Source organism: Oncorhynchus gorbuscha, unplaced genomic scaffold (assembly GCF_021184085.1).
Source record: "Oncorhynchus gorbuscha isolate QuinsamMale2020 ecotype Even-year unplaced genomic scaffold, OgorEven_v1.0 Un_scaffold_2257, whole genome shotgun sequence".
Lineage (NCBI taxonomy): Eukaryota > Metazoa > Chordata > Actinopteri > Salmoniformes > Salmonidae > Oncorhynchus > Oncorhynchus gorbuscha.
This window is the reverse complement of record NW_025746815.1, coordinates 15,356-21,867: the sequence shown is the minus strand read 5'-3', so window position 1 is coordinate 21,867 and position 6,512 is coordinate 15,356. Positions and strand designations below refer to the sequence as shown.

General features: G+C 42.4%; 1 long non-coding RNA gene across 1 annotated transcript; it reads left to right on the top strand.

Annotated features, from left to right (window-relative positions):
- The first annotated feature begins 4,593 nt into the window (after positions 1-4,593).
- On the top strand, positions 4,594-6,300 carry LOC124025457. The gene is made up of 2 exons (XR_006837188.1): positions 4,594-5,451; positions 5,635-6,300. It is a non-coding gene; the product is annotated as an uncharacterized LOC124025457 (long non-coding RNA).
- The last annotated feature ends 212 nt before the right edge of the window (positions 6,301-6,512 follow it).

The following is a 6,512-nucleotide window of genomic DNA, read 5'->3' as shown; positions in this document are numbered from 1 at the left end:
TATTTTATATTTTTATATTTTTACTTCACTACGTTCGTAGATAAATAATTTACTTTTTGCTTTTTCCATAAAATATATATTTTTTAAAAGGACAAACAAGAAAAATAAGGAAGTTGAAATTATTTATACTTTTACTTTGATACTTAAGTATATTTTTGCAATTACATTTACTTTTGATACTTAGTTAAGTATATTTAAAACAAAACACTTTTAGTCTTTTACCCAAGTAGTATTTTACTGGGTAACTTTCACTTTTACTTGAGTCATTTCTATTAAGGTATCTTTACTTTTACTTAGGTATGACAATTGGGTACTTTTTGCACCACTGCTGAAATTACAGACAAAGAATGGGCAGAGAGAGTCCTATGTGTTAATTTGATCATAAACTCAGCAAAAAAAAGAAACATCCTCTCACTGTCAACTGCGTTTATTTTCAGCAAACTTAACATGTGTAAATATTTGTATGAACATAACAAGATTTAAAAACTGAGACATAAACTGAACAAGTTCCACAGACATGTGACTAACAGAAATGGAATAATGTGTCCCTGAACAAAGGGGGAGTCAAAATCAAAAGTAACAGTCAGTATCTGGTGTGGCCACCAGCTGCATTAAGTACTGCAGTGCAACTCCTCATGGACTGCACCATATTTGATAGTTCTTGCTGTGAGATGTTACCCCACTCTTCCACCAAAGCACCTGCAAGTTGGGGGGAATGGCCCTAGCCCTCACCCTCCGATCCAACAGGTCCCAGACGTGCTCAATGGGATTGAGATCCGGGCTATTCGCTGGCCATGGCAGAACACTGACATGCCTGTCTTGCAGGAAATCGCGCACAGAACGAGCAGTATAGCTGGTGGCATTGTCAGGCTGGAGGGTCATGTCAGGATGAATTTGCAGGAAGGGTACCACATGAGGGAGGAGGATGTCTTCCCAGTAACGCATGGCATTGACATTTCCTGCAATGACAACAAGCTCCTTCTAATGATGCTGTGACACACCGCCCAAGACCATGATGGACCCTCCACCTCCAAATTGATCCCGCTCCAGAGTACAGGCCTTTGTGTAAAGCTCATTCCTTAGACAATAAACGCAAATCCAACCATCAACCCAGTGAGACAAAAACCGTTAGTGACAAGCACTTTTTGCCAGTCCTGTCTGGTCCAGCGACGGTAGGTTTGTGCCCATAGGTGACGTTGTTGCCGAGGTCGTCTGGTGAGGACCTGCCTTACAACAGGCCTACAAGCCCTCAGCCTATTGCGGACAGCCTGAGCACTGATGGAGGGATTGTGCGTTCCTGGTGTACCTGTCCTGCAGGTGTGATGTTCGGATGTACCAATCCTGTGCAGGTGTTGTTACACATGGTCTGCCACTGCGAGGACGATCAGCTGTCCTTCCTGTCTCCCTGTAGCACTGTCTTAGGCATCTCACAGTACAGACATTTATTGCCCTCGCCACATCTGCAGTCCTCATGCCTAAGGCAAGTTCATGCAGATAAGCAGGGACCCTGGGCATCTTTCCTTTGGTGTTTTTCAGAGTCAGTAGATAGGCCTCTTTAGTGTCCTACATTTTCATAGCTGTGACCTTAATTGCCTACTGTCTGTAAGCTGTTAGTGTCTTAAGGACCGTTCCACAACCATAATTGTATATGGTTCATTGAACAAGCATGGGAAGCAGTGTTTAAACCCTTTACAATGAAGATCTGTGAGGTTATTTGGATTTTTACGAATTATATTTGAAAGACAGGGTCCTGAAATAGGGAGTTTATTTCTCCAATGCCAAATCGGTGTGTCTTATTTGCAGCGAAACTGTCCCTGTTTGCAAATAATGAAATCTGAGACGTCATTAGGAATCTGAGCATGCTACTTCATTTAAGGTTAGGTTTTAAATCACATTTTAAGAAGATAAATTGTAGAAATACACTAGGTGTATGACTTTGTGGCTGTGGTAACTAGTGACGACCCTGTGGCGCTAATAATTTTACATTACAGAGAAGTTGACTGTTTTTACTCCGAGTGGTAAGGGAGTCCCTAGAGAAAGCAAGAACAAGATGGTTGTCAGGAGTAGTGCAGTATTATCATAAGGAGACGTATTCTTGGAAAACGTAGGAGGAATGAAGGGGAAAAGAGAGGGAGAGGAGGTCTAAGAGAGAGAGGGAAGAAGAGGGTGAGCTTGAGTCAGATAAAAATGGTGGGAAAAAGTAGATAAGCAGAGGGAGCTGAAGACAGGAGGAGAAATGGAAGTGAATGAGGGTGAAGTATCGGAGGTGGTAGGTGTGGTGAAGTTATCGGGGACCGAGGTATGCACCGAGGATCAGGAGAAAGAGGAGTCTGTGACAGTAGGAGTGAAGTTTATGGAAAAAGTGGACTCTTGCCTTTTGGCTGATTGATTTGTGGTTTCACAGTGGGTGAAAAAAAGAGTTGGGTAATGTGGAATCAGTGAGGGTAACCAGACGGGGTCTAGTGATAATTGTAATGTGGAATCAGTGAGGGTAACCAGACGGGGTCTAGTGATAATTGTAATGTGGAATCAGTGAGGGTAACCAGACGGGGTCTAGTGATAATTGTAATGTGGAATCAGTGAGGGTAACCAGACTAGTGATAATTGGGGAATCAGTGAGTGATAATTGTAATGTGGAATCGGTGAGGGTAACCAGACGGGGTCTAGTGATAATTGTAATGTGGAATCAGTGAGGGTAACCAGACGGGGTCTAGTGATAATTGTAATGTGGAATCAGTGAGGGTAACCAGACGGGGTCTAGTGATAATTGTAATGTGGAATCAGTGAGGGTAACCAGACGGGGTCTAGTGATAATTGTAACGTGGAATCAGTGAGGGTAACCAGACGGGGTCTAGTGATAATTGTAATGTGGAATCAGTGAGGGTAACCAGACGGGGTCTAGTGATAATTGTAACGTGGAATCAGTGAGGGTAACCAGACGGGGTCTAGTGATAATTGTAATGTGGAATCAGTGAGGGTAACCAGACGGGGTCTAGTGATAATTGTAATGTGGAATCAGTGAGGGTAACCAGACGGGGTCTAGTGATAATTGTAATGTGGAATCAGTGAGGGTAACCAGACGGGGTCTAGTGATAATTGTAATGTGGAATCAGTGAGGGTAACCAGACGGGGTCTAGTGATAATTGTAATGTGGAATCAGTGAGGGTAACCAGACGGGGTCTAGTGATAATTGTAATGTGGAATCAGTGAGGGTAACCAGACGGGGTCTAGTGATAATTGTAATGTGGAATCAGTGAGGGTAACCAGACGGGGTCTAGTGATAATTGTAATGTGGAATCAGTGAGGGTAACCAGACGGGGTCTAGTGATAATTGTAATGTGGAATCAGTGAGGGTAACCAGACGGGGTCTAGTGATAATTGTAATGTGGAATCAGTGAGGGTAACCAGACGGGGTCTAGTGATAATTGTAATGTGGAATCAGTGAGGGTAACCAGACGGGGTCTAGTGATAATTGTAATGTGGAATCAGTGAGGGTAACCAGACGGGGTCTAGTGATAATTGTTTGTGTTTCTGTTGGTCAGAGGGTGAAGGAGCTCAGAGTAAAACAAATGGGGGCAAAGAACATGAATTGTCTTGCTCTCTCTCAATACCAATGAAAGGAGTGATAACTGGGGTAGCAGTAAATATAAAAGTTGACCAGTTGAGGGGAAAGATTCCCGGTGTATGTGATGTTTGTCGTTTGACGTGACGCAGACAGGGTGGCGAGTGGGGAAACAGAAGAGTCATTGTCTGTTCATTTTAGTTTTGAAGTTGAGTCTTTGCCCGACAAAGTGAAGTTAGGAGATATAAATGATCCTGTACAAGCCGAATACATTACGATGTCATAGGTGTCAAGCTTATGGACATGTGTAGGAGGGAGGGGCCAAGGTGTGCAGAAGGGCATGAGACAAAGGAATGTGTAGTATTGGGGAAAGTAGTGGAATGTGTTAATTATAGGGGTGCCCATGGAGCTGGGGATCAGAAATGTCCTGTGCGAGAGAGGCAGGTTGAGGTCTCCAGGGTTAGAGTAGAGCAGAAGTTCTGAGACAGTGAAGAAAGTAGAGGATGATGGGTTAATGGGGAGGAGTGTTGAGACTATTTGAGCTATACCAGTACAGAGGGATAAGCCAAACAGTGCTATACGTTTCAATAAAATTGGATTTTTAGCATTTGTAGAAATTGTTATCAACTGTACTACAGGGATGGAATGGAAGTCCCAGAAAATGTAGGTCGTGGTGGCAGCTGCAGAGAGGTATGTGGGTGTGTGAGACTTGACATCAGAAGAGTTACAGGGTGTGTTAAGTGGTGATGTCCCATCCTTTCAGGATGATGGCACGAGGTAGGAATAAATACATTTAATTAGTGGAGTAGGGTGGTGTTACCTTGATTTGATATGACTTTGAATTTAGTGAGTGTAGTGTTCGAAGGTATGTTGTTTATTTAATACATTTGCCTTTTTCAAGCAATAAACACCCTACCTTCGAACACTACACTCACACACTCTAGTAGGTGGCGGTAATGCAGAAAATTGGATGCCAACCGCCGTTAAACCTCATAGAAGAAGATATTTTTACTCCAAAGGATCATGGGAACTTCCTTTTCAGAAGATAGAGATGTGCTGTCAACGTTTTACGGCTCATTCTATTTTGTGATACTGCAGAGAGGTGGATCGTGGCTTTTTAATCTTTTGACTACATTTTTGGTCGTAAGACGCATCATTGTAACGTTAAGTGCATTTGAATTTTTATCCTCGAACATTTTATTTTGATTCAGTTGAATTTACCCAGCTGTATAGTGAATTATCTAGCTAATTTAGCTGGCTGAGTTGATATTACAAACGGCTAACTCACAGACACGATTTATTTTTTTAAACATTTTTGAAATGTGCTTGGACAGCATGGAAACTGAAGTGGAATTCGAAGTACTGAAACCATGCTGCTCCAGAAGATCTGGTAAACTTTCGAAGTGCAGACTGAGGAAACTTCTCCATTTGAGTTCCAAGGAAGGCCTGAAACGGTGGCGCACCAACCTTGTCAAAGCCACTCTCAAAAAATACATTCGTTACGAACAGAAGAGGGTACTCACTAAACTGGTCAACCAAGAACAACTTTTGACCGACAACGGCGAAGAGATGACGTATATGACGACCGAGAATATCGGCAGAATTACACGACCACTCGGCGCAATGGCGCCAAAGAACACAACCCAGTATCTGATGGACATGGTATACGACGACATGCACATCGACACCAGTTCCAACCAGTTCAAGTCGCACCCAGTTTCATTTGTTTCTAGCGCCTCTCTTTCACCCAGGAGCGCGTGTGAAAGTTCTCTTGACTTTCAACAGAGGGACTTCGACGAAATGTATCTCCATTTTGAATCATGTTGATCAGGCTTGAACCAGTCTGGCAGAGCTGACCAATGCATTGACTCTAAACCTCGCAAACCAAGGTGTGCATAAGGTTATTGTAAATAAGATGTCTATTGTAAATAAGACTAGTTAATTACTGCCTGTTTATTTTTATTTTGTGAAAACGTTTAATTTAAAAACGTTAACAAATGTATTTTGAATTTCATTTGACTATGGTCTATTGCACAATCATGTTACATTTTGGGCTTTCCTTGTCCTCACAGCGACGCACCGGACGCTGCCTGTCAGTAGGGGGCGCTCGTTCGCAGCGTCGCTTCCGGTGAAGTTGAGTCCACCGCTAAGGTATCCCAGGTAAACCTGCGTCACCAACAGGTAAACGTGGCAGGTAGTGGAGTCATCCAGGTTCTATGGTGCAATTTGACTTCATTTGGTTGCATTTCATTGACCTCACTACAGGTGTAGTCTCATAGATATGGAGTAATTTGCCTTTGGTCGACTTGGTTGTATACACAGTACCCAGATGTGTTCACGGCCATCTGCTGTATTTACTCTTGTGCGAGCCTTTTTCAGGTCACTCCTACTTGCCTCCTACCTGACTGCAATCAGCTCGGCTGTTGCCAGATTGATGGACACGTGCGGATGACTGAGGAAGGAAGTAAGGTTTCAAGTCCACTTCACATGTAGTGTTGCAGTTCTAATGTACACTTAATGGATAATACTGACTTGATTAGCAATCATGTTACCAAATGCAAGTTTGGGTAATATTCACTCATTACAGATGTTACCCATAGCAAATATATTCAATCCATTTTTGATTACTTAATGTAAATGTTTGTTTAAAAACATCGGTGTAAATGTGTTGTATGTGTCTGGACCTGTTGAGATCCTAACTTCCTAGTTATATGCTCTTGTGAATAAAAGTCTGACATTTCCACTTTGTTAATAGTTTTCTGTACTTTGAAGCTCTTTAGTGTCACTCTGCTTTCACATGTTGGTATTTCAACTAATATGTTGCCAGATTCTGTTTTTAAGAACTGAGTTAGAATGCACATGGTGCAATTTCAAAATTTGGTTGTCAGCAGTTCTTGTTGGTCACTCAAGGCAGAACTTTTTTTTGGATGTCTAGCCAGCTATCTAGTGA